This window comes from Sminthopsis crassicaudata, chromosome 4 (genome assembly GCF_048593235.1).
Source record: "Sminthopsis crassicaudata isolate SCR6 chromosome 4, ASM4859323v1, whole genome shotgun sequence".
NCBI lineage: Eukaryota > Metazoa > Chordata > Mammalia > Dasyuromorphia > Dasyuridae > Sminthopsis > Sminthopsis crassicaudata.
The window spans coordinates 386,300,403-386,322,051 of NC_133620.1; the positions used below are offsets into that span (position 1 = coordinate 386,300,403).

Sequence of the window (21,649 nt, forward strand, 5' to 3'; positions counted from 1 at the left end):
ATTGACTTGATGCTCTACCCAAGATCACCCTATCAAGCCCCAACTTATTCGATTAAAGAACTAGGCTCCTTGGGCATAATATAGAGATCTTAAAGAACTTTGTTATTGCACAGGGATTGTGCAGCAATTTGGGCATAGCCAGGCTCATCCACAAAGTCATAGCTCCATTTCCACATGTCTGGCAGCCTCTAACCACTACTTCCATATATTCCTCTGAAGGGAAGTTCTGGGTGACTCACTTATGATGCATATTTTTTCCAGAGTAGGCTTTTTTGTGCACTTATGAGTTCAATTAGGGCTGTTCTTTGCTGGCAAAGGCACAAACTAGTCCAGAAGGAAATCAGACTTGCAACATTCACTTCCCTCTTGGCCCTAACAATCTCTGATTCTATGACTACATTCTATGATCAAATGAAATAATATTTGGTAAGAAAGAAAGAGATAAGGAAAAAGAGAAGAAAGAAAGAAAGAAAGAAAGAAAGAAAGAAAGAAGAAGAAAGAAAGAAAGAAAAGAAAAGAAAGAAAGAAAGAAAGAAAGAAAGAAAGAAAGAAAGAAAGAAAGAAAGAAAGAAAGAAAGAAAGAAGAAAGAAAGAAAGAAAGAAAGAAAGAAAGGAAGGAAGGAAGAAAAAAAGAATGGTAAAAAGGAAGAATGGGAGAGAGAGAGGAAGAATGAGAGAGGGGAAAAAGAAAGGGAGAGAGAAAGAAAGGAAGAGAAGGAGAAAGAAAGAAGAAAGGGAGGAAGGGAGGAAGAAAGGAAGAAAAGAAGAAAGAAAGAAAGAAACAAAGAAGAAACAAAGAAAGAAAAGAAAGAAAGAAAGAAAGAAAGAAGAAAGAAAGAAAGAAAGAAAGAAAGAAAGAAGGAAGGAAGGAAGGAAGGAAGGAAGGAAGGAAGGAAGGAAGGAAGGAAGGAAGGAAGGAAGGAAGGAAGGAAGGAAGGAAGGAAGGAAGAAAGAAAGAAAGAAAGAAAGAAAGAAAGAAAGAAAGAAAGAAGAAAGAAAGAAAGAAAGAAAGAAAGAAAGAAGAAGAAAGAAAGAAGAAGAAAAATATCCTGGAACTTAGTAGGCACTTAATAAATTCTTGTTCTCTTCCCTTTTCCTACCCTGTGTTTTAATACAAATACACACCCAAGTGGGACTCACTAACTTGGCTCTCTGCATTTCTAGGAAACAAGTATAGTCATTACCAAGAAATCAATGGTGTTCCTGGTTTTTCTTGGCTAGAATTCACATAAGAATTTTAGTAGGTCTGGAATATGTGGTCTGGACACATAGAATCATATGCTTAGAGTTAGAGGTCACCAAGTCAGACTCTCTTGTTTATGGATGAAAAAAATGAAACCCAGTAATATTAGGTGACTTACCCAGGATTATCCAGGTAACAATTAAAAACAACAATAGCTAATATTTATATAGCACTTCCTATATGCCAGGCGCTGTGCTAAGCACTTTACAATTATTTTATCTCATTTGATCCTCACAACAATTCTAGGAGGTAGATGCTATGATTATCTCTATTTTACAGCCGGCAAATTGAGACAAACAGAAATAAATTGACTTGCCTAGGGTTATACAGGTAATGTATTTCTGAGGAAGCATTAAAAGCCAGGTGTTCCTGATTCTAAATCCAGCATTCTATCTACCATACCTCCCTGATGTGTGGATGAGGCTGAGGGAAAGAGAGGTGTACCCATCACTTATGCACATTCCCAGCTTGTATGTGCCCCTCAGCTCTGCCTCTGACAGTCTCTCGCTTCCTTCAAAGCTCAGTTCAAATGGCATCTTCTATACGAAATGAAACCTTTGCTGATGCCCTTTACTAACCCTGAAATTATTTTATATTTTGTTAGCATATTCTTTCTCTCTCTCTCTCCCTTCTTCTTTTTCTTCATCTTCTCCTCCTTCTTCTCCTCCTTCTTTCTCTCCTCTGTCTCTCTTTCTCTGTCTCTCTGTTTCTGTCTCTCCTTCTATTTCTCTCTTTCATCCTTCATCTCTCTCAATCTCTCTGGTACAAGTTGTTTCCTCTAATGCAACGTAAAGTCCTTAAAGGTAGGGCCTGTTTCATTCACAGTGCCTAGCATCATATCTGAAGTATAGAAGGCAGAATGATGAGCTCTTCCCCAAACTTGCATTAAAGGCACTCAGGCCGACCATCTCTCAGTTTTCCCCACTGCTGCACCTTTTGGACCTTGCCCTCTCCCCCCACCCCCGGTACCTTCTCCTCCCCTTCCTCCCACCACCACCAGTCTTTTTTTGCATGTTGTCTATCCCCATTAGATTATAAGCTTCTTGGGAGCAGGGACTAGATTTCTTTTTCATATTTATATCTCTGGTGCTTAGTAAAGTGCCTAGTGCAAGTAGACAATTGATATTTACTGATCTAGAGTCAATGCTTAATAAGTCCTTGTTAACTGATTAGTTGAAGGTCTGCATGTCTCAGAGCCTGTGAAAAATAGGGCCAATAATGAGAATTTTTCCTTCCTGTTTATAAAATCATCAGGTGAAACAATCATTAGGAAAATGAACCTGGTCTAGTTCTAAATGTAATCTGGTTATATTTCCCCATATGGAAGGTAGTTGTATTGATTACACACCATAACTGTTATCCTAGATCCAAATGAATTAAAAGATTAATCACCAAGTGCCCGTGGGAAGCACAGTCCTCTCAAACTGCACACTTATTGACCTCATTTGTTCTTCTATCTGGAAACCCTGAATTATTTTGCAGTGATTTGTCAAACTTATGAGATTAAGCTGCAAGTGAGCTACATATAGGCTGCGCTGCCTGCAGCTGGATCATTGAAATTCAGTGTGGGCAGAGCACACATTTGCCCCACAATGGAAGGAAAGACCTCACCATAGGACTTCCACTCTCTATACAAATGCCATCAAATTCAAGAACCTAAAAGACAAATGTGTTCTGTTACACTGGGCAAAGTAAAAATCACAGGAGATAGAAGTCTGAGGGGCTTTTGACAAAGATTGGGGAGCTTTGACAAAGGAGAATATTATAAATGTGACAGAGCGCCGCCCCCAAAAAAGGTAGGTATCCAAAATTTATATGGGCAAAATGTGGATTTTATTTTGGTTTGTTTTTTTGACAGAGCATGCATGTGAGTGGAAGTTCTATAGATATATTGTTATCTGGGATGAATTGGAAACTATTAGCCCAATTTTACATCTTTTGAACTGAATGCTTCTATTGGCCAGATTAATTCTCAAAAGGAAGGAGGGATTTAGTGCAGAGTGATCAATTCTAAACAGAGTTTATTGTCATTTGTGAAAGGCTTCAAAGAAGCCTTGAGTTGGGAATTCAGAGGTCATCTAGATTATTCCATGTGTTCACAGGAATCACCTCTGCACAATCCCTAGCAAATCATTTTCCAGAGTCTTCCTAAAGACCTCCATGATAAGGATCTCATTACTTTGACATAGATCTGTGCTATCTGTACACAAAGCAAGGAAAACAGACCCCTGATTGCTATGAGATTACAGGATAAGATGCAATGCTTAAAAATTAAAACAACTGAGGTATTTACCTGATACCCATCATTGTAGCAGACATAAGAAAACACAGAAATAGTAAACTTTGGAGAAGCTATAGGAAGATAGATACACTAATATGCTACTAGTGGAGCTATAAATTTGTCCAACCATCATGAAAAATGATTGGAATTACATAATTTTAAGCCAATATGGCCCAGTAATCCTTCTAATGGAGATATTTATGTAAGAGATGTAAGAGATGCCAGAATATTCATAGCAATACTTCTTATAGTACCAAAAAACCTGGAAACAAAGTGGGATCCCTCACTTGGAGAATGGCTGAACAAATAATAGTATAGTATATGAAAGAATTAATTGAGGATTTCAGAGAAGCATGGGAAGATTTGTATGAACTGATGCAGAGTGAAATGAGTAGAACCAGAGTAATAAAACACACAATCACAATAATATAAATGAAAGCAGTAGATAGCTAGGGACACAGAGTATAGAGTGCAATGCCTGGAATCAAAAAGACACATCTTCCTAAATTCAAATCTGGTCTCAGTTACTTACTAGCTAAGTGATTTGACAAGTCACTTAACCCTGTTTACCTCAGTATACTCATCTGTAAAATGAGCTGGAGAAGGAAATGACACACCACTCCCATATTTTGGCCAAGAAAACTGCAAATGGGATCATGAAGAATCAGACATGACTGAAAACGACTAAACAAAAATAAAAACAGTACTTAGAGACAGATGAACCCTGACCAATTGTAATGACTAATTTCAGTCTCAGAGAAGAGACAATGGGACAAGGATCATGGAATGTAGTAGGCGATCTCAAATTTAGTCATTATGGTAATTGGTTTTATTTAATTGGCTAATTGGCTGTCTTTTATTATAAACCAGAGTTTAGTGCAAGGGAAGTAGATATCAAGAAATGGTTGGTAACAAAACAAAAAAGATCAATAAAACTTAAAAAAGAAACTGATAAGAAAGCATGTCATATATATGTGTATATTTACACATGTACAAGGAGAAGGTACCCTGGGGAGAGGGTAAAGTACAAAAGCTTCAGAAAGCTTCTTTTTTTCTTTCAAACATACACACCTTGGTACTAGTATCTCTATTCTAAGGATAATTTAACTGAAACAACAGAATTAGTAAAATGACTTCATAAAAGTCCAAGAATCATAAGACAATTACAACTGCAAAGGATCTTAGAAATGATCTCCTACCTATCACATATATGACTGGAATATAATTCCTCCACACATTCACCTCTTAGAATATTTACTGGCCCTTTGAGGCTCAGCTAAGTTGTCATCCTCAAATGCCCAGTTCCTCCTTCTACTCCCAGATGTTAATACTCTCCCTCTTCTTAAATCGTCTTGTATTTCCTTATTTATATCTTTTATCTAAAAGATCTAAAAATAGATATATTTGGCATCTAGGAAAATGTAAACTTATCTAGGAAAGGGATTATTTCATTTTTGTCTTTCTCTCGTTGTATCATCAGTATTTAGCACAATGCCTTGCATACAACAGATGCTTAATTAGTGTTTGTTGTGCTGAACTTCATGCAGTCCAACCTCCTCATTTTACAGATTAAAAATGGCTGAACAAATAATAGTATAATATAATATTAATGGAATATTATTGTGTCATATGAAAGAATGAATTGAGGATTTCAGAGAAGCATGGGAAGATTTGAATGAAGTGATGCAGATACTCTAAAATGTAAGGAAACTTGGCCAAAATAAGTAGGTAATAGCAGTTCCATTATACACTAGTGGAAACAGTTAGATGGACTAGCAGATAGAATACAGGCCTGAACTCAGGAAGATTCATTTTCCTGAGTTTAAATTTTGCCTCAGATACTCATTAGCTGTGTGAAACTGGCCAATTACTAACAATGTTTGCCTCAGTTTCCTTATCTGTAAAATGAGCTGGAGAAGGAAATGGCAAATTGCTCTGCCAATAAAACCCCAAATATATTTATGAAAAGTTCAGACATGACTGAAAAACAATTGAACAGCAAAAGCACATCTTTTGGCTCTTGATGCAATGTCACATCTCCAGCATGCTAGAAACAAAAGAAAGAATAAGAAGGAAGACTGAAGCAAAGGTATCCAAATAAGGAAGAAATAAGCCAAAAAAAAGGAAGGATATGGGCTTACATTCCATTGCACTGGAGGAAGCACACACAGTATAATGGAAAAAGCAAAGAATAAGTAGTCAGAAGTAGATCTGGATTCAAATCCTGCTGGTGATCTTTATTATTTGTGTTCCCTTAGGCAGGTCAGTTTAACACTCCTAAATCTCAGTTTCCTCATATTTTTTCCAAAAGCTACCCTTCTGCCTACCAACATTCTGTGATGATTTTTTTTCTTATTTTCCTGGGATTTCAGCATGAAAGATCTATTTGAAAGCTACCCTAAGTGCCCTACCTCTCATCCCCTAGATTGCATCGTAACCTGGACATTAACGGTCCTTCCACAAAGGAAAAAGAGAAAAAGAGCAGCAATAAATGGCTCCGGCCTCCAGTCTCCAAAGGCCAAACCAGATCTTTGGAGAGTCACACAAAATGTTGAACTGGAGAGAAATGCTGCTTCTGGGTGCTATTACTTTGGTGCAGTGATAAAGTCACGGTCTCTGGGCAGGATTTGGCTCTGTGCTTCAGCTGCTTAGCTATTAAATTTCCATATCCTCAGAGAAGGATCCTGTGGAGAAGGGGAAGGACCAAATGAATATGATTCTGACCTTCCTGGAAGAATAAAGCTATTGAGGCTACAGCAGAGTAGCACGGACATGCACAGAAGAGATCAGAGAAATTCTCGAGCACAGGACAGTAAAATGAGGGTCCAAAGGAGTTCTTGTCCAATATCCCCCCATTTTATCTTCCTTTTTGAAAGGGATTGTATACATCTTAAATACAAAAGGAAGGATTTAGACACTACAGAGGCTGCTTTCTCTAGAAAGGAAATGCATGTCAGAACCAGCAGGTTGCTGAAGAACATGGCAGGGACATGCAAGGAAACATAAGGGAATTCATCCATCACTCGTCAAGCAATGGTAACACACCAGAAATGCTTCCCAATCCTTAATGAGAAGAAAAAAAATTGACCTTCTCCCCCTTACAAAATAAGCCCTCCCTTGCTTGCTTCTCTTTCCCATGTTGCTAGATCAAGAAGTAGGTGTGGTTCTTTGGCATGAATTTATAACAGGGAGAAACAAATTCTTGAGTTCCCTAATTCAGCAATGATGCATCAGTTTTCTGAGGCTTGAGTCATACTTTAACACTCTCTGTCTTTACTCCCACCTCTTCACAATTGGTTCATTCATTCAATAAGTATTAATGATAATAGCTAATGTTGATATAGTACCTACTATATACCAGGAACCTTACAATTATTATCTCATTTGATCCTCACCCTAAACCTAAGAGGAAAATTCTATTATAATCTCTACTATACAGATGAGAAAACTGAGGTAAACAGATGTTAAATGGCTTGCCCAGCTAATAAATGTCTATGGCTGGTTTTGAACTCATATCTTCCTGACTTTGGGCTCAATATTCTACTACACCACCTTGTTGACTCACTATCTGAAGGCTAATTTACAGAATGGTCCAAAGAATGATTATATCTCCAAAAGTCATTTGTGTAGGCCTTCTTTATTTCTGTCTGTGCAGTGTTCTGAAAACAAACAGCCAGCTGACTGCATTTATCAGCATTCATATGCTTCCTCAGAGAAGGAAATTTTTAAAAAATCTTAAAAAGCAATTTATATTATTGGAGATTCCATTCTATTCAATGTTTCGTTTTGAAAGGTGTTCTTCAAGGCACAACTCAGGTGTCACTTCCTCCTTAACGCCTTCCTTAATCAAAATGATCTTTTCTTTACATTTCTCAAATAGTATTTTATCTAGAAACTCTAGACCAACTGTCTTTAAATTTTTTATGTGTCATGGACCCTTCTAGCAGTCTGGTAAAATCTATGGAGTCTTGCAAATAATGTTTTTAAATACATGAAATAAAATATATAAGATTACCAAGTAAATCAGATACATGTAAAAATCATTTTCAAAAAACAATTTAAGTGCATGGACTCTAGATTAAGAACTACATGGAAGGCTAATTTCAGACAGATCTACAGAGATTTATATGAACTAATGTTAAGTGAAATGAATAGAACCAAGAGAACATTGCACACAGCAACAAAAAGATTATGTGATTGGCTCTTTTCAACAATGAGATGATTCAAGGCAATTTCAATAGACTCATGATGGAAAAAGCCATTTGCATTCAGAAAGGAGACTATGGGGACTAAATGTATTTCACAACATAGTATTTTCACTTTTTTGTTGTTGTTTGCTTGCATATTTTTTCTTCTTTTGATCTTATTTTTCTTGTACAGCATGATAAAGGTGGAAATATGGTTAGAATTGCACATGTTTCACTTAGATTAGATTACTTGCTGTATAAAGGAGGAGGGAAAGAAGGAGGGAGAGAGAAAAATTTAGAACACAAGATTTTGCAAGGGTGAACGTTGAAAACTATCTTTGCATGTGTTTTGAAAAATAAAAGGCTGTTATTACTTTAGAAGAAAAGAATTACCTACAAGTTCTTTTTGTGGTGGCAAAGAATCGGAAATTGAGGGGATGCCCATCAATTAAGAAATGGCTGAACAAGTGTGTGATATATAATTATGATAGAATACTGTTGCTCTATCAGAAGTGATAAGTAGGATGCTTCCAGAAAAAAATCTGAGAAAACTTATATGAACTGATGCAGTGAAGTGAGCAGAACCAGAGAACCTTTAATACAATACCAGCACTACTGTACAAAGACTGCAAAAGACTCTGATCAACACAATGATTCAAGACAATTCCAAAGGACTCAAGCTAAAAAATGCCATTGAGCGTCAGAGAGAGCTCATGAACAGTGAGTAGTTTGAAGCATGCTTTTTTCCATTTTATTTTTCTTGCTTTTTTGTTTTTGTTTTTGTAACAGCTAATATGAAGATGTGCTTTGAATGACTTCACAAGTATAACTGAAATCCTATTGTTTGACTTCTCTGTGGGTGGGAGAGGGGCAAAAAGGAGGGAGAGAACTTGAAATTCAAAAATTTTCAAATGAATTTTTTAAATATATATATTTTTTAAAAAGACAAGTACAAGTCTAGATCTTTCTTTTGCATACTTTATACTTTCCTTGGAATCCAGTTATACTTGTACTTTCTTTGTGCACTCCTCCTTAAGTATAAGCCTGAGTGGTATCTATCTCTATTGTCCCAGTGCCTCACACTTCAAGGAATTCTATTCCAGGATATTATTGATTTAGTTGTAGTTTACCTCATAACAAAGCCGCATAGAGTGCAGCTTGCTGAACTAGGAAGCCAACGCCATGAACATCCCAACCATCCTGAATCCCGTTAAGCGATGTCTTCACCTGAGCCCAAAGGAGTGACTCTGTGGGGAGATAGTCACCCTCACTTAGAACTTGGGTTAATTTTTTTGTCTTCCAGTGGCCAGAGTTCAAAGAGCTGTGGTTCCCTGAATAATGGCCACCTTTTACTTCAAGGTGGCCACAAACTCCTTCTCACTCCCACCCCACAAGAAAAGGGTGCCCAATGCAAGTGCTGGTCTTAGCTTTGGAAACCAAGGTTCATTCCCTTCTGGCAATTGCAGCCCTGCGTGCTTCCGGGTGTGAAGCATGACCTTGATTAACATTGGTGAAGTAATGGCTTTTGATATAAACCCTCTCAGCCTCCAGCTACATTGCGAAACTATCCCCAGAAGCATATAACTGGTTCCCAGCAGCCAGATCAGGGAGGTTCTGACATCTCCCAAGCTGGCTTTACCATCCTGACAGACATACAAATCAAGTCTGTTTACAGAAATGTCTTCAGTGCCCGAGTGCGATTCTGTAGAACTCCTTGCCATCAAAAACTGGATGTCATCCACCTCAGAAAAAGATGCTGGGCTAATCTCTAAACAAATACATTGGTCCCCTAGAAAATTTTCCTCAAAGTCCTGAGGTTGGTGAATTTCTTCTACACCATGTTCTGATCTATAATGAGTAGTTTTAAAGTGGGATTCTAGGGAAAATATAGAAATAGTCCCTCCAAAAGGAGGGTTCTCGTATGCAGAACATCTTATAATAGATCAATAAACATTTATCAGTACCCACTATGGCCCAGACCCTACTCTAGGCACTGTGGATACAAGTAGAAAGGATGACAGAACAAGTAACTTCCTTTCTACTTGGGGGAGATGACATATACATTTATAACTTTCGCTGCTGTTTCACTTAATGTAGGGAACTTCCAGATGAGCCTTTACCATTTCAGACTAGCGCCTTTTTTCTGAAATTTACAGTATTAAAGATTTACATAGAGCACTGAAAAATTAAATAACTTCCCCTACTTGATACTATCAGAGATGGGACCTGAATAAGTATAAGAATATATAGAATAAGCACAAGGCAGTTAAAAACAAAACATAAGGGAGCCCTTTGCTAAGAATCTACTTTTGAGTCTAGAATTTAAACTTAGGTTGCTACTTATAATGATGATCTAAGCTGCAGCTTTGTTACTTATAGTTATTAACTTTTATATAACTATGAAAGAGATATTAACCAAAGATATCACATTAATAGCTAATAGCAGATTTTCTTACTGCCTCAAGTTTACACATAAGTTTATAATAATAGCTTGTGTTTAAGGTTACAAAACATATTACTCAGAATAACCCTGTAAATTAGATAAGGTAGGTATTATTATCCCTACATTATAGATAAAGAAACTGAGGCTCATAGATGAATATCTTGCCCAGGACCACACAGCTATTAAATATCAACACTAGAAATGAAACTTAGCACTCTTTTTGCAAGCTCATGACTCTTTTCACCACTCTACCTCTAGAGCTGTACACAACCATATCAGAAATCATCTAGTCCAGGTCCTTTACCTTTATATAGGAAAGCCACAAAGGTAAAGAGACTTTTGCATGGACAGTGATAGATAGCAGCACAATGAAGGCGAGGATCAGAGGTATGCTGATAATGTTTAACAAACAAATCTGTGGAAGACCCAAAAAATGTACATAGCATACATCTTTAAATTTACTTTGAATTATTAACACTTTATCCACCACTTTCTGATGTATAGATAACTGATAAAATAATAAATTAAGTCCTGGTTTGTAATTTGCTGATTTCTGAGACATAAATGCTCACACTGAAAATTTAATATTTGTCTTTCATGAACTGATTTGAGCTTACTCCAGAACACTCCTGGTTATTCTCCAGCTCTCCTGATTTCCAGAATAACGTTTCTTCCATTGAATCATATTACCCAGTGAATGGGCAAGAAGAAATAAGAAAATATCCAAAAAATACACACAAGATCAATAACAAATCAGAACTTTAGAACTCCTGATTCCCAATAGTCACAATAAATTTGTTTTCAAAGGGAAGGGGAAGAGAGAAGGAAATAAGAATTTACTAAGTTCCTACTATGTGCAGGGCATTGTGCAAAGTGCTTCACAGAAGAAGCCTAGAAATGCCTCCCAAAGGGACACAGACTAGTTGGACTAGGGTCCTAACCCTCAAAGAGAAGGTGGAGCATTTAGTTAGATCAATATTCATGACTTCAAATGTGATTCCAAAGAATTCTACCAACCACCGAGTTTAGCCTTAGCCGACTGACTCATGATAGTAATATTCAAAGTTATCAAAGCTGTAGCTCACCCTAAGATAGGTATACTGGTAAGAAACTCCATATCACTTTTATTACCTTATAATAAAATTGCCCAGGGTAACTAAGTAGTTCAGTGTCTACACTGCAAGGCAGAAAGTCAGGAAGATTTAACCCTGTTTGCTATGCAGTTCCTCATTTGTTTAAAAAAAAAAAAAAAAAAGAGCTGGAGAAGGCAGACCATTCCAGTGTCTTTGTAAAGAAAACCTCCAATGAGGTCACAAAAAGTGGGACAAGACTGAGTCAACTGAACAAATAAAACTGCACCAGCCCTAACAGGTAGAGGCATCTGGAACCAATCTATTGTTTACAGGGGTCAGGAAACTAAGGAAGCCAAAATCCATGACAAGGCTGTTTCTCAGCAACAGAAAATTGTATTTACATTTTAAAATCAAGTTACAGTTTTTTTAATATAAGATTTTATTTTTAAATGTAAACATCAATTTTAGTTCCTTGGATTTGACCCTTGGGACATAGTTTGTTCACTCAGTGTTTTCACTAGAGCTAGTTGCCTAAATTAAAGTTGCAGTTTTATTTCCCCAAACCAGTTCAAAGCACAAGCACGAAATGGAATGTCTTTACATCCTTGTTGAATGGGTAAGTATATTCACTTGCTTTGTATATAATCAATAAACCCTTTACTGAGAGAATCTTTGTCCCTTGAAATCTCAGACTTGATTAGCACACAGTACCTTTGCAAAACCCTGCCTCACTGATTTTAAATAACCAACATCCTGAAAGAATCTGCTATTCCCTCTTCTCAATCCATCACAACACATTCAGAGATTATTTTTGGAATGGAACTCACTCAAGTTTTACCATCCAATATTTCTTATTGAGTCACAACTGAACTAAGCTATGGAGTAGGGAGGATTGTTATAATGTGTGTTATTCACACACAGGTTAACTGAAAATAGTCTATTTTGACTGCCCAAGCATAGAAATGTGTTAGATTAAAATATGAATGGTGATGGACTAAAAATAAAAAAATCAAAGATTGACAGATTGTATTTTATTAGAAGGGACACGCCTACATCACATAGACCAGGTTTTGCCAGTCCTTTCTTCACAGATGTTTAGCAAAAACCAACAAAGCCTTTCTTTAACTAAGATCTGCATTGTTATCTCCACTGGAATACAAAAGGAGGTTTAAATGCTGAAGAGACAAATGACTAAGTATTAAGAGTTAAAAAGTGCTTAGGGCTTCCTTTTATCATGGAACACCTTGTATCCAGCTCTTCATCTTCCCTACCACAGCTTAACTTTTTTCCTTTGTGGTCCTTTGGAAACAGAGAGCAACCCATATAGTCCTGTGAGTTTTACCAAGCATTTTCCTCACAATAATCAGAGCAATGGTAGTATAAGTATTATTTATTACCCCCATTTCACAGATGAAACTAAGTGGTTTGCCCCAGATCAGTGTCAGAGTCAGAACATGAGACCTAGCCCAATCTTCTAAATCTAAATCCCATGATCTATACAGAAGTATTCAACTTGCAGCCTATGTGGCCCCAAACATTCCTGAGTGCAGCTCAAACCAGATCCAAATGCAATTGGGAAATATTTAACAAAGTCGATAAAATATAGATAATGTTACTATGTGATTAACTAAACCAATATACAATCCAAAGGAAGCCTCATGGAGGGGTTTAGTGGTCCCTGTTTTTATTTGAATTTGAAATCACTGCTTTATACAACAATGTCACTCACATCTCTGAGAATCTAGATATTTTAATTTTTAAAATATTTTCTTAATTTTTAAAATAATTTTATTATTTTAAAATTTTAAAAATTTAATTTTTAAATATTTTATACTTATACAAATATATATTAATATTTTTAAAGAGATGCTGATACTTCTTATGGCTTATCAATACAGGATACATTTCAATACCTCAAGGAGCAGCTAGGTGGTACGGTGGATAGAGTCCCAGATGTGAAGACTCCTTCCTGAATTTAAATCTGGCCTCAGACATTTATTAGCTGTGATACCTTGGACAAGTCATTTGCTTCAGTTCCTCATCTATAAAATGACCTGGAAAAGGAAATGGCAAATCACTCTAGGATCTTTGCCAAGAAAACCCCAAATGAGATCACAAAAAGTCAGACATCACTAAATCATAATTTTATCCCATTCTTTTAGGAAATGATCATTATTTGGTCATTTATTCATTCATTCATCTTGGTTATTATCCACCAGTATCTTGGGGGAATCTTTCTTACCTTTACTCCCTCCTGGAAATTCATGGTCTTCCTAGTCTCCCACCATTTCCTAAAATTATATGAACTACACATAGATAGTAATGATTTTATTGTGTTTTTACCAGGTCAGTGCAGAAATATTCCTAACCAGTACCACAAATCCAATCGGGGCATTGCTTCCTGCCAATCAATCAATAAGCATTTATTACCTGCCTATTATGTGTCAAACCCTGTAGTAGGCATTAGGAATACAAAGACAAAAATGGACCATCCTTACCCTCAAAGAGATTAAATTTTATCATAGGAGAGAACATGTGTGTATACATACATAATTACATGTGATTACATTCACATATGCATGTATGCTATTGTTCTGTCATGTCCAACTCTTTGTGACCCCACGACCATCCTGTTCATGGATTTTATTTTTTTTTGGCAATGATACTGGAGTAGCTTGCCATTTCCTTCTCCAATCAAGACAAACAGGATTAAGTGAGTCACAGCTGATAAGTGGCTGGGACTGGATTCGAACTTACTTCCTTACTCCGGGCCCAGCACTCTCCCCACTAAACCATGCAGCTGCTACATGCATACATATGTTCATACATATACATATGCACATACATGAATACACAAATATTTTTGGCAACTGAATAGAACAGTATAGAGAGTATAAAATTTGGAGTTAGGAAGACTTTAAAAATTCATATCCTGCTACTTATTTTTACTAGTTTTGTGCCCCTTGGCAAGGTATGTTAATCTTATTCAGCTTCAGTTTTCTCATCTGTAGAATGGAGATAATAATAACCTCTATCTTACTGAGTTGTGAAGATCAAATGAGATAACATATATTTGCAAACCTTAATGTGCTCTGTAAATGCCAGCAATTATTATTGAATTACATACAAATGAAATATGAGGTAATTTCTTGGGGAAGAGATCAGTAGTGGGGGACCTAGAAATGCCTCCTATAGAAGTTGTGCTTCCACCCCCAGCAAAGCTAAATAAACTGTAGGATCATAGAATCATAAAATGTTAGCATTAAAATGGACCCTCGACATCTTCTAGTTCAGAGCTTTTTCACCTTTTCTATGTCAGGGGCTCCTTTGACAAACTGATGAAACCTGTAAGCCCCTTCTCATAATAATATTTTAAATGCATAAAATATGATACATAAGATTATAAAGATAGCTCATGGACCTCAGGTTATAAACCTTTCATCTAATCTAACTCATGTAGATGGTGATCTCCTGAATATTCCATATAATAGGAACAAAGAAGAAACAATGTCCACAGTATGCAATCATCAATAGGGTCAAGTTTCAGCATCCTCCCCTGATATCCTCAGGCCTTTTGTCACTGTGGTCCAGGACTATTCCTGAAGCCTCCTTCTCTTCTAGTCCAGGAGCCTCAGCCACTGAGTTCCCAGCTTGCCTTTTTGAACCAGAGATGGGAGGGTTACCTGGGGATAACCTGTCTGAGCTCATCTGTTGCTAGGCGGAGCTGCTGTCTCTCAGCCAACCTGGCTCCTAGGGAGCTGGGAACAAAGAAAAGCAGCTTCAGTTCCCAGCCTAGGAAAGCAGATCATGGGCCTGCAGGTAGGCAGTCCCTATCCTCCACCCCTCTTGCATTCAGACTGAAATTCTTCTGCCTTTCGGTGACATCTGTATTTGGTACCTGTCACTCTTTTTAAACCAGGAAACTGAATCCCAGACTGATCACTTTATTATCCAAATTGGTAGAAGTTCCTTTCACTGACCCTTCCTACTCCCTCCTTTCAACGAATGCCTGCCCATCTCACAGTCCATCCCTTTGTGTCCCTCTCCTGCACTTCCATATTTTGCTGTTGTATTCTCTGGACTTTATATTCAGTACTGCTCATGGTCCTCTGATTAGTGGGTGGATTACTTGTATTCTCAAAAGTCCATTTAATAAGGAGGCTCAGGACAATTATTTCCTTATTTCCCACCTGGTTTCAGTACTTTTGACCCAGCCTGCACCACCCCCAATCCTCCCTTATACAAATACATTTTTTCCAGTTTTCTTTTTTATGTTGTTTTCCCTGTTAGAATGTAAATTCCTCAAGGGGAGAGCTTGTCTATTTTGTATCTATATGCCCCAGTACTTAACATAGTGCCTAGCACATAGTAGATAATAAATGTGTATTGACTGACTAGAACCCTATTAACAAATTGCTCTTTGTATTCAACAAATGCCTTTCCCCACCTCCAAACTGCATTGTGTTTACTCATGTATTTACTCATATGTGTAATAGAGTTCTAGCCAAAAAAAATATATAAAATTTCATGTGGGGAAAGACAAATTTCTTTTATCTTTGTATTCTCAGAGTCTAGCACAGTGCATGGCATATAGTAGGACCTTAATAAATGCTTGTTGAATTGTATTATTAACTGTGTAAGATTGAGAATGGTGAGTATGGCAACAGCACAGATGGTCCAAAAGGACAGTCAGTGTGTTAGTCCCCAATCCAATATTAAGGCAGATGATCATGAGCTTTGTCATTAGGGCACAAGACAACTCTTACTGATCTGAGAATTTCTGAAAATCTAGTGTTTCATCTTAGGGTGACAGCAAGACAATAAGCATCAGACAGCTTAGCTTGTATTTGTAATTATAAGTCTGATAGGCTGGGACAGCTACATATACTATGTCTGCCCATAGCTAATTATATTTATTTTTTTTAATGGGGGGGGTACTTTCTGAAGATGATCAGAAACAAAAGTTCTCCATTGTTGTGAAAACAGAAAAACATCTCCTGAGGGTGTGTTAATACACCACTGTCAGGGCACAACAATGGAAAAACTGATTGCTGAGCCAACCAAGCCCCCATAAATACCTAATGATATCTCTTCTGGCCCAGATTTCCTACAAGCCAGTGCCTGAACTGCATACCAAACCACAATCAATAGGAAAGGATCTCTCCCTTTTGGACTAAGCCAGTATTTAAGAGCCTGGCTAAGCATCCTATTCCTGCTAATACAGGAGGATTCAGCATCTGCTGTTACATTAATTGAAAGGCAGCGTTCCAGCTGAAACTCAGAAAAGGTTTTTCCTTCATCAAAGGCAAAGAATGTGGACCAGATGGCTTTAAATGAATAGACTTCATCAATAGCTATATCACCAATACTATTATCAGCAACAATAATAACAACAATAATTCCACTGCATAAAATAAAGGAGCACAGAAATAATAATAATCATATTTCTCATGACAGGAGAATAATCTTCATATTGACAATTAGGTAACTAATGGTATATCCCTCCACCAAGCCCCAACCTTATCAAAACTGGTTTTAATGTCACATGTAAACACATGTATATTCTCCTCTATATGCATTTTAGGCCTATTTAAATTACATTAGGAGAGACAGCATTGACAGAGTGGATAGAGAACTGACCTCAGTCAGGAAATCCTAGATTCAAGTCTCACTTGACATATACTTGCTATGTGTCCCTTAGCAAATCACCTGTCAGTGATTTGATCTGTAGTCACAGCTTCCCTTTCTTTCCTAGGAATTGTCTATACCCATAAAATCACAGGTGCAGTCCCTTTCCATGTATATTACATGCAGTTATTTTGTATTCCTTTGCACAAGTATTTGGCTCGAGCTGTCTCTGTTGGTCTGCCTTCCTCCTTATGCTATGAGAGACAACTCCCAGCAAGACCTTATCATTCATCCATCTCCCTCCTCCCAGGATATGCTGTCTTGGAGTGAGAAGCAAAAAGAATGACACGAGTGAGGGTGGGGCACAAACCAATGAGCCAGAGTTTCAAAAAACTAATGTTCAGAACTGGTTTTCCAAAAGTTCTTTCTTTTTTTAAGACCACACTTGTTTTGTTTTGTTTTGTTTTGTTTTGTTTTCCAGGAAAGCTGAACTGTTTTGGGAGGAAGAGAAAAATATGTGTCCATTTCCTGATTCTCTTAAATAGTTTTCTGCAGACTGAGTATGGATAGTTAGGGAGGTCCTAGGAGGAGGGAGAGCTATCAGGTATACCGCACACTTGGAATGAAAATTGGAGCTGGTCCACCACATATGCTTTTTTACAGGACATCTGTAGAAAAACTGGCTTCCACATGAAGGCTGGCTGAAGGGCTCTAAGGGTGGATTGGCTTTGTGTTTCCCCAAGAAAATGTTTTGAGGCTGGTTGTTCAGGTTGGTCTCCTTGTTTATCCCTGCAGGATTCCAATATACTGAATTAGGTAATTCATTTGAGAAGGTGTGAAAGAGAGCAGTGTTACTAATGACTAGGGTTCCAGGTGGAGCCCTATTCTTAAACCAAGAATACTTTGGAGGATTCCCAAACAGGAAGGGGGAAGAAAGAAGGCAGGGAGAAAAAACAAGATCTCAAAGACCAGACTGTTTGAGACTTAAGATAGGGATTGATGGTATCTAGCATCAAAGGATGGGGGAGGGCAGGGGGGGAGTAGGGGAAGGTAAGGAACACTATTACCTGGGAGGTCAGCTAAAGGGCAATAAATGCTGTGCTTGCACTGCATCTGCTTCATATATACATACATACATATATATATATATATATATATATATATATATATATATATATATATATATATATATATATATATATATATATATAGTATATAAGGTACATCCACTTCATGTACATCCTTCATCATAAAATAAAGCACTGACATGTTTTCTATGTCCATAACCCAGGTATAGAGGCCTAATACAACCCCAACGTGGCTTTGAGCTAGCCCCATCACACCTAAGACTGATTTAATGGGGGAAAATGAGAGGAATAAAAAGAAAGTGTGAGAAACAAAGAGAAAAGGAGAACAAATGGAATGAAAGTTTACCTTAGAGAAAGTATTTAAACTTTTTTTTGTTATGGACAGTCTGGTTGGGACTCCCTTCTCAAAATAAGGTTTTTAAATGAATAAAATAAAATACATATGATTGCAAAGGAAATCAAAGGTTAGGAAACTAAAGATAAGATTTTTTTCCCCATTCAAGTTTATGCACCTGCTGAAATTTACCCATAGACCATTGGAAAGTCCATGAACCGCAGATTAAGAACCCTAGTCTAAATACATTGGGCAGTGCCAATCACTTCTTTTTTTTAAATTTTTTTTATTATAACTTTTTATTGAGAGTACATATGCATGGGTAATTTTTTACAACATTATCCCTTGCACTCACTTCTGTTCCAACTTTTCCCTTCCCTCCCTCCACCCTGTCCCCGAGATGGCAAGCAGTCTTATACATGTTAGATATGTTATAGTATGTCCTAGATACAATATATGTGTGCAGATTCATACAGTTCTCTTGTTGCACAGGAAGAATTGTATTCAGAAGGTTAAAAATAACCTGGGGGAAAAAAATTGCAAACAGTTTACATTCATTCCCAGTGTTCCTTTTCTGGATGTAGCTGATTCTGTCCATCATTGATCAATTGGATCTGAATTAGAACTTCTCTTTGTTGAAGATATCCATTTCCATCAGAATACATCCTCATACAGCATTGTTGTTGAAGTGTATAATGATCTCCTGGTTCTGCTCATTTCACTCAGCATCACTTCATGTACGTCTCTCCAAGCCTCTCTGTATTCCTCCTGCTGGTCATTTCTTACAAAACAATTATATTCCATAACATTCATATACCATAATTTACCCAACCATTCTTCAGTTGATGGACATCCGTTCATCTTCCAGTTTCTGGCCACTACAAAAAGAGCTGCCACAAACATTCAGTGCCAATCGCTTCTAAGAGAGTCATTGAAAGAAGAAATCCATTATTTTGAAATACAGTTATCCACATTTTTTAAAGCAAGTACATAGGCTCCAAGTTAGGAAACCCTATCCTAGGTAGGTTAAATTTGATATGTTTCTCTACCTCAATAGTCTTCTTAAAATTTAAGGGTATAGACATACTAATTAACAAGAATATTTTAACTAATAGCCAGATTTTCAAACCCCAGCTTTGCCATTACCTAAATATGGGACCCCCAGCATAACTTTAACTCTCTATAATTCATTTTCTTCATAAGAAAAAATTTTACATATATTACTCTCTCCCTGGATCATGAGCAATCAATAAATGAATGAAGCATTCATTATATATGTACTAAAGACCAAAACTAACTAGGCTTATGTACTAGGGATAAAATCAAAAATGAAATAATCCTTGCTCTCAATGACTTTACATTTTTATAAGATAAATTAAAGATAGTTTAGGAATCAAGAGACATGATCAGAGGGATTTGTGATGAAGACTGATAGGCAAAACTCCTAGATTTGTCCAGTGACATTAGAGAAAGCAACTTATCTGTTAAAGTTATTTGTAAAATCAAAGAGTTGAAGCAGGTGTTCACTAAGGTCCCTTCCAACTCTAGCAATCCATTATTTGACAGATACATTTGAAAACATTGTGGGGCAGAGGTGAATGTATATTGACTCCAGCAGGCACCCTGGAATTTGCCCTCTTGAAAAAAAAAAGAAAGAAAGAAAGAAAAATTTTCCAGATCATCCAAGTCGATGTGTGTTACTAATGACCGTCTCCTTGATTCTAATTTTCATGGATCTAGGAATAGGGGAACCAGAGATTCACTGAAGGAAAACCAGAGTGGAAGTGAACAACTAACTTTTAGCCTACTTACAGGCCCAAATGGAAATTAGCAAACTCACCCAAATTCACCTCTACCCTGTATTGCCCCTGGAAAATGAAACAATATCATCCAATCTGATGAGTATTTATTAACTCACTAGTGTGCACCTCTAGTGATTGAGAATTGACCTCCCAGTCAGAAGAACTGGAATCTGCAAGAACCCAGGCTCTGACAACAGACTGGCTATGTGACCTGGGCAAGCCACTTAATTTTTTCTCAGTGACCTAGTGACTCTCTAAGACTCATAGGTTGTAAAATAAGTGCAAATCCATGTTTACTCTATTCTATATTGACTTGTTTGCTATCTAAGGGAAGGGAAATAAGGGGACAGAGAGGGAGAAAATTTTGGAACACAAGGTTTTGCAAAAGGATTAGGAGGAGCTATTATAGAGGGGAAAAGTGCAATAGCTTTCTTATGAGAGTTTCTTAAACCAATGAAATCAAAAGCCCAATCTTAATGGGACTGTTAGGGTACAATGCTAAATTCTGGGGTTACGAAGACAAAAGTGAAAACACATTCTACTGCAGAGAAAGACATGAACATAGAGAAAGAAAGTATTAGAGGCAGTATGGTGTCATGGGTAGAGTACTTAATATGGAATGGCTATTACATGTTCAAATCCTTCCTCAGACACTTCTTTATTTGTAATATGAGGTATTTGGATTCAGACTTTAGAGGCATTAAAATCTTTCTCTGAAATTATAATCCTAATTTGGAAGGGTACAAAAACACTGACAATTTGGGTTTTGAGAGGAAAGTCTTCATGGAGGAGATGGCAGATGATCTGAGCTAGAATGGGGCCATAGATTCCAAAAGAAAAGGGCTGAAGAGAGAGAACAGATTAAAAGGATTATCTCCTAAGACCACATCCTGCCCCTAATTTATACTAAAAACTAAAATTTGATCCATCTCCTCTTTCCATTTGGACAGATGGAGACCTGTTCATCTCAGTTATAAATAACTGCCCCCCTCCCAGAGCCTCAAGGTCCACCGACAGGACTTGGGATACATGTCTCTAACACACATAATGGAGATCCCACAAATAGACAGACAGACCCAGACCACAGAGCTTGACCAAGTGAGGAAAGGTTTTCTTCCCATCTCAACTTCCTCCAAGGACTATTCGACTAGAGCAGATCATATGACTTTGTTCTTGGAGTTACATTTTAACTGAAAAAGTTTAACAACAACTATGACTTATGGCCTTCTAAAATTGGCAGCAGAAAAATGAGCTGAGGAAGTAATGGAAAAAAACCACAAGTGAAGCCGCTCCGTGTTGTGCACAATTTCTGGGCACTTTTTTCTTTCCAATAGTGTGTGTGTGTGTGTGTGTGTGTGTGTGTGTGTGTGTGTGTGTGTCTCAGATGGTGGAAAATATTTTCCAGATACAGTCCTGGCCTTCCCGAGTGCATATTTATGCCAAGTTTATAAAAAGCAGCTGCAGACAGGGTTGACTGAAAGGATTACTCTGCTGTCTGCCTTCCAGAAGGTGCTTCAGTTCACACCCTATCACCAAGACTCAGACTTATTTCTGAAAACCCTGTAACTTT

The 21,649-nt window shown here is 37.3% G+C and overlaps 1 long non-coding RNA gene across 1 annotated transcript; it reads left to right on the forward strand.

Moving 5' to 3' along the window:
* Positions 1-15,009: 15,009 nt before the first annotated feature.
* LOC141541399 (uncharacterized) lies at positions 15,010-17,616 on the forward strand. Its single transcript, XR_012481774.1, has 2 exons — positions 15,010-15,046; positions 17,337-17,616. It is a non-coding gene; the product is annotated as an uncharacterized LOC141541399 (long non-coding RNA).
* The last annotated feature ends 4,033 nt before the right edge of the window (positions 17,617-21,649 follow it).